Below are 7,284 nucleotides of genomic sequence, written 5' to 3' on the forward strand. Positions count from 1 at the left end.
CTCCACCCTCCCCCTATCGCCACTCTCACCACTGGTCCTGAGGGGTTCATCTGTCCTGGATACCCTGTGTTTCCAGTTCCTATCTGGTCTAGCCAAATTTGTAAGGTAGAATTGGGATCATGATAGCGGGGGAGAGAGGAAGCATTAAAGAACTAGAGGAAAGTTGTATGTTTCATTGTTGCTACCCTGCACAAGGACTGGCTCATCACCTCCCTGAGAGCATTCTGTAAGGGGATGTCCAGTTGCCTACTGATGGGCTTTGGGTCCCCACTCCACACTCCACCCCCCTCATTCACAATGATATGATTTTTTGTTCTTTGATACCTGATACCTGATCCCTTCGAAGGTTGAAAGGATATTGACAAATGCTGCTTTAGATTAACAAGGAGAAAAGGAACCTCCCATTGTTTTCCAGCTCTCCCCAGTATTGTTTTCTTGGCTGAGCCCACAGTCAGAATTGTGAAGATGCCCTGGAATCACATAGCACCAAGAACTAACATCGTTTTACCAGTCCCAGTGATGAGGGGTCTCCAGAGTGCCTGCTGCCCCTTTCTCCATCTTATGGCTCCAACCCTTCCTTCTTAATGCTTCAGGTCCTAGAGTTGCTTTTTGCTGTTTGTTATTAGAATCCTACTGTTAAGGGGGAAGATAAACAGGCAATCTGAACTTGAAGTCCAGCCTGGGCTCCAACACATGCCTCCACAGGACTGCATCTGTTCAGAGGGAATGCCACGCTCTAATTCATACAAAGACATCTGCATGGGTCAGCAGTTGCCTGAGACTAGACCTGATCAGCTCAGTTCTGCCCCTGCTAACTCCAGCCCTGCAGCAAGCACACACTGAGCTTCTGGAGGAGGTAGTCGGGATAAAACGTACACAAGTTTGAAGCAACTTCTGTTACCAGAGAGACCCTGAGCCCTGGATTCCACAAACGCAGCAGAAACAGTTCTTTCTGGAGCAGAAATAAAGACGAGAGGAAGTTAGCAGTGAGGGAGAGTGAAGCTATTCTGATTTTTTGATAAACTCTTCTTTGATCAGGATTGCTAGATGTGACAGGCACTCCACTCAAGCTGACGTAAGAAAACCAGTGGGAGAAGGGTTTGGAATTTATTTATTGTGTGCATATAAATCTTAAGAATAAACCTAAAATCAGACATATGAGTTTGCTTGTTTTTTCTCCTTCATATTCTCAAAGCGTATCCCAGCTGTTTCCGTATCTGAACAGTGCTTTCCTTTGTACTGGTTTTATTTTCTCTAGCCTGGGGCAATTTGGCCACCTGCAATTTCAGGCTTACATCCAGCCACCTTAGCCCCTGAGGCCATCAGCAAGGGAGCAGACTAGGGAATGATCCACTTGGATCCTATACGGATCTCTGAACTAACCAATCAGAATTGGGGCCATTTTGCTTACCTCTGGAGCAGGAGTACCCTCCTTGCAAATACATCCTTAAGTCCATGGACTAAGTGGGAGAGAAGAGCCACCCAAAGGAAAATGGAAGCAGTGAAAGGAGAGGGGAAGGACTATTGAGTAGATGAAGACCTTGGGTGCCAGCTACAGTCTCCTCTCCCTACAACACCAAAGGGACTCACTGTGGCTCTCCCTCTTTTGCCTATACCCTCATGATCAAGAGACAGTCGATGGTCGCAGGATTCCAGTGGCTGCCTAACTAAAGCCGGCCACATCCATTGGCCTCAGAAGCCACTGGAAAGATTCTCCAGTAATGTTTAAGAGACCATTTGCCAAAAAAATACCTAAAACTTAATTGCATTCATTGTTTTTTTCCTTTAAATCTTGTTAACTCTGCCCACCCCCACCCCCACCCCACCATACCTATGATTTGTGTAACAGGTGCAACTTGCTAGGCATCTATGAAAATTCCTTGTTACATCTGTGAGTAATGTTTCCATGACCTTTTTGAAGCCCCATTGTACATCCATTCATCCTGAAAACATTTTGGGATCACAAACATTTCTGCATCCAAATAATACAAAGTTCAGCTTCTTTTATTTTTTAACCAAACCATTTTACACGGAGCTAACGCAGACAGCATACCCTCCCATAGTTCAATCATAACAAGCAGTTCTGTACATCACTACCACAATCTGTTTGGAAACATTTTCTTCCTTCTTGAGCTCCTTGAAATCAGCTCTACCTTACTCCCTCCCCCGCCCTCCAGAAAACCTTATTCTAGTTATTGTTGCTATAGTTTCATCTATACCAAAAAACATAGAAAAATACATAACAGAGAGTCAAGAAGGCTATCAACAATGACAAAAATACAACAGAGAAAAACCCATTTTTGGAAAAAATAATAATAGCCCCACCGATATTAAAACCAGATCAAGCCCAAAGTGTATCAGAAGGGAGATCAAGTGAAAGTTTTAATCGTTCAAGTCAGATGTATCATTTTAATCTACTATAGTTGCCTGTCCAATACTCTGTGTCTGATAACCAGGATATTCTCACCCCTTGATCCTGGCTAGAAGGAAATCACCAGGCTTATTCCTGGTGTAGATCCTGCAAATGTATTTTGGGCCTCTACTATCATCCAGAGCCTTTTGCACACCAGAATCACACTTAAACTCTGATACTATTCCCTTCTTCGGATTTGGATTATATAATTTATAATCCTTGGATCATGGATACTGGTGTGCTTCCTCCATGTAGACTTAATGGATATCTCACTTAGATGGCTGCTTGTTTGAAAACAAGCTTTTAAGACCCCAGACGCAATTCTTTCTTACATCCAGGCATCATCTAATTTCTTTGCCACACTTTGCTCTCGCATCCATATCTTCTGTTTCCTTCTTGAGGATGAGTATCGAGCAGGGCCATGTTGTAAGAACTGATTGTTCTTATATTGGAGCCAGGATTAAATGTGAGCCTCAAATCCCTTTCCGAATCTGTTTTTTAATCTACCTCTGGTTCACCTTAGAGTCGTGCTTGTTCTTTATGGTGGAGAATCTTCTCTAAAATGTGTCTCTTCCTTTTCCCCTCTCTCTCTCATCACTCTGGTAGGAGTGTCTGCCTGTGGGAGGGGAGGGGTGGGGAGGACCTCGTCATACCTTTACATGGCAGCCACTATCAGCTTTATTTTTAAATGTTAACAAATCCTAGTGGTGCCCTGGATTTCATGTTGAACTGCTAACCACAAGGTCAGCACTTCAAACCCACCAGCTCCTCCAATCCACCAGTTGATCTGTTGAAGAAAAATGAGGTTGTCTGCTCCCCTTACCGTGGTTACACGTTGACCTGCTAACTGCACCATAAGCAGTTCAAAACCACAGGATGACACTTTCTACTCATGCCTAGAGTTGAGGGGTGGCGCGGGGTGGTAGGGGAAGTTGAGGGGAAATTAGGAGCTAATAGCTGTGAATATAAGAATGAAGAGTGGCTCATAGGTTTGAACCACTGATCTTCCGGTCAGCAGCCCAATGCTTAGTCCATAGTGCCACCAGGGCACCTTGTGTGAACTATAAACCAAAAATCAAACTCCCAGTGACCCGACAGGACAGACTAGAACTTCCCCTTGGGAGTGTCCAAGACTATAAATCTGTATGGCATAGTAGGAAGCCTCATCTGTCTCCTGGAGCACCTGCTGCTTTTGAACTACCAACCTGGGCTTTAGCTGCCCAACGCATATAGCATACTCATACTTACTGCCATCAAATCACACTGACTCATAGCGACCCTGTAAGACCGGCAGAGCTGCTCTTGTGGGTTTCTGAAAATGTAACTCTTTACAGGAGTAAGAAGCCACGCCCATCTTTCACCTGCCTGACTCAGCTAGGCATTAGAAACAGGCACTGTGGGCGGGAGTAGTCTTAGAAGAAGTTCATGGTTTAATGGTGCTTTCAAATAAGGTGGGAGATGAGAAAGAGTAAGATGGAAAAAAATAGTTTGGTTTGTGTTGGAACAGAAAAAAATCTGTACTGCTATAAGACTATTTAAAATGGCAAGTAGTAAGTTACTTTAGTGGATTTGACAGGTTACTTTAAAATTAGCTTCTTTTCATTGTCTGTTTTTTTAAATAACAGAAAATATTGGAGTGTGTCATGCTGAATACATAATACAGTCAGATATACTTGTTAAATTTGTTTTCATTTTCATGTGCATTCTGGCTTTCTATGTAAATTCCATGTCTAATCACAGGTTATGATCACAAGAGTGGGAAAGCCCCTGGATTAGAGCAAACTGGATATGAAATTGCTTTGTGACAAGACACTTGGCAGAGAGCATCTTTCTACCTGTCAATTTCCTTGTGTGGGGGAGATTTTTCACACAGTTAGCAGCATATGTTGATTTTAAGTGTTATTGACTCAGTTCCAGCCCAAAGTGAGCCATGCACAACGGAAGGAAACGCTGCTCCGTCCTCACAATCGTTGCCATGGTTGAGCCCTTTGTTCAGCCACTTTGCCCGTCCATCACTCTGAGAGCCTTCTTTTTGCTGATCATTCACTTTACGAAGCATGGCGTCCTTCTCCGGGGATTGGTGTCTCCAGACAACATATCCACAGATTCAAAGGTAAAGTCTTGAGTTCTGGTCTCTTAGGAGCACTCTGGCCATATTTCTTCCAAGACAGATTGGTTTGTCCTTTTGGTTGTCCGTGTCCTTCCAAGATTTTTCATCAGCACCCTCATTCTCATCCATCGATTCTTATTCAGGCTTCCTTATTCATTGTACAACATTCACATGTTTTTGAAGTAATTGAAACATAGGTAGGCCTATAAATGATACCTCTAATTTACTGATTACATTGGAAAATATTCAACTCCTGTCTGCACATTATAATCAGCTAAATAGCTTTTTAAAATACCAATGGTTAGGGTCACCTCTCAGAGACCCAGCTTCTGGGGTGCAGTCTGAGCATCAGAAGGCCGTCATGGCTGAGGACACCTGGGTTACACAGTATCTGAGGGGCTTGGAGACATACTGTGTCTAAGCCACATTGACCTTCATGATTTATGCTTCTACTTCCTAGCCAAGCAATAGGTAGCATGCTAGGTAGACAGACGAATTCTAGGTACTTTTGGCTCTGCATTGCTTTGCACTGCCTGAAAAATCTTCAGTTGCATCATAGACTACTTACAGTTCAGCTCCACCAGGAACACAGCACAGATCCTGAGTCATAATCTCCTATGTGTCTTTCCACATGTGCAATACACCATCGGTTGTCAGCACGCAGTAGTTCCTGGAGGTGCTAAAAAGCAGTAAAATGCCACTGAAAACTCTCTAAGGAAGAGGGAAAACACCAGACGCAAATGGCAATAGAAATCTATAAACTGAATAATTAGCAAATGACTCATTAAATATCAGCTATTTTCATCCTGACTTGTAATAGTGTAGCTTCTAAATATAGTAACTAGTGATGTGCTTTTTTGTAATTTTGAGTACAGTCATCCCTGTTATGAGTATGCCTAGGGGCACAGTGGTTAAGCTCCAGGCTGCTAACAGAAAGGTCAATGGTTCAATGCCACCAAATAGCTCCTCAGTAGAAAGATGAGGCAGTCCTCTTTTGTACAGAGTACAGCCTTGGACATGCTAGGAGGCAGTTCCACCATGTCCTATAGTGGGCTGTGAGTCAGAATCGACACCCAGGTGTGAGGGTTATTCTGTTTGGAATCCCCCTTACATGTATGTGATTATTCGCACATTTGTCCATTTCATCTTGGTAAATCCAGATTTCTCTTGGAGAAAGCTAGCATAATTTTGAATCTTCCCAAAGAGAGAGTGTGACTAAGACGGAGAGAAGGAAGAAAAAAAAGTGTGATGATTTGACACTATGTGCTTCAAGAGATGACAAAATGAGAAATCCCAGAAGTACTCTGATGTGTTCTTGTGCATGAAGCCAAATCTGAAGCTAATCCAGGTTTAAAAGGAAACACAAGGGATAGAGGATGAATTTGAAAAATACCCCAGTCAAATCCAGAATGTGGACCATTCAATTAGGAAAATGACCTCATTTCTCTACCAAATATACCAAGAGCTTGGGGGGCGGGGAGGGGGGGACCAACAAGGCAGATTGCAAAGAAATTTCAAAAGCACAATAATGAAATGCAATGTGTTGACTAAGTCCTATTTGGAATAAGCCACCTGTGCAAAGATCTCTTGAAACAAACAGGAAAATCAGAATATAGTCTCGGGAAGAGATACACCTTCCTTTCCACCAATCTGTTAGATGTGATAATGGCCTGGCAGTTAACAATAGGACAAAAGTGTTATGACAGATGCATAATGGAGAATGTTATAATTCCATTAAAATAAATAAATAAATAAACGGAAGAAAGGATAGACTGAAGGAAGACTGATAGCTTATGAAGCTACGGATGGCTAGGTGAGGGTCCGTCATTCTGCTGCGTGTATTTGGAAAGTTCCATGCTAAAGGTTCTTTTGGTTTGTTTTACTCTTCTACTTGATATTGAGTTCAGTTTTATTAAAATTGTTAGCTTGATTTTGTCTGACCCTGATGGCATTTCGAAATACATTAGAAACAAGCTTGTTGGCTTAAAAGACTTTAATTATAACATTTTACACCAATATTTACCAATGGTCACATTCACTAACCTCTAGAAAGTTCAAGGTATCCGTCAACTCACTGGACTCTGAGGACAAAACCCTGTCAGATTTTTTCTAAGGAGCCTCAGTAATGGCGGATTGGGTCAGCAGAGTGGTCAATGAGTGTCATTAAATGTCTGTAGAGAGAGTACAGGGCCACCCCACACAGATGCAGCCACCTTCTCTCCAAATAGTTCCATGCGGGGATTCTTTTCATCCTAGTGGTGTCAAATGACTAGTGTGGGCTAACTTTCCCTGATTTATCATGTCCCTGGCAAAGTCTACAGGCACATTGATAGGAAATAACCAGTTTGATACTTCCATCTTTTCTGTCAACCTTAGAGGAGACATGATCTTCTGTCCTCTATCATGTTACTCCATCACACTCTCCCATCCCTCATCATAAGAGGACATGGGCACACACACACACACACACACACACACAGCCGCTTAGTCACACACCAAATAAACATTATAGTGATAAGGTTCAGGAGATCATGACTAGGGAAAGGAACTGAAGAGGAGCCACTCAATCTGCTTTTAGTTCATCTCTTAATATAGTGTTTCTCCCATACTGAGAGGTTGATTGAAACAACACTTGCAACAATGGCTCAAACATTCCTAATCATTTAAGGCTGAACCAGGACCAGGCACTGCTTCATGATACATATGTCACCATGAGCAGCCCCTATAGCAGCCAGCGAGCATCAACAATACATACATGTAT

This window comes from Echinops telfairi, unplaced genomic scaffold, assembly GCF_000313985.2.
Source record: "Echinops telfairi isolate 266 unplaced genomic scaffold, ASM31398v2 ScPeMD7_3533;HRSCAF=4204_0, whole genome shotgun sequence".
Lineage (NCBI taxonomy): Eukaryota > Metazoa > Chordata > Mammalia > Afrosoricida > Tenrecidae > Echinops > Echinops telfairi.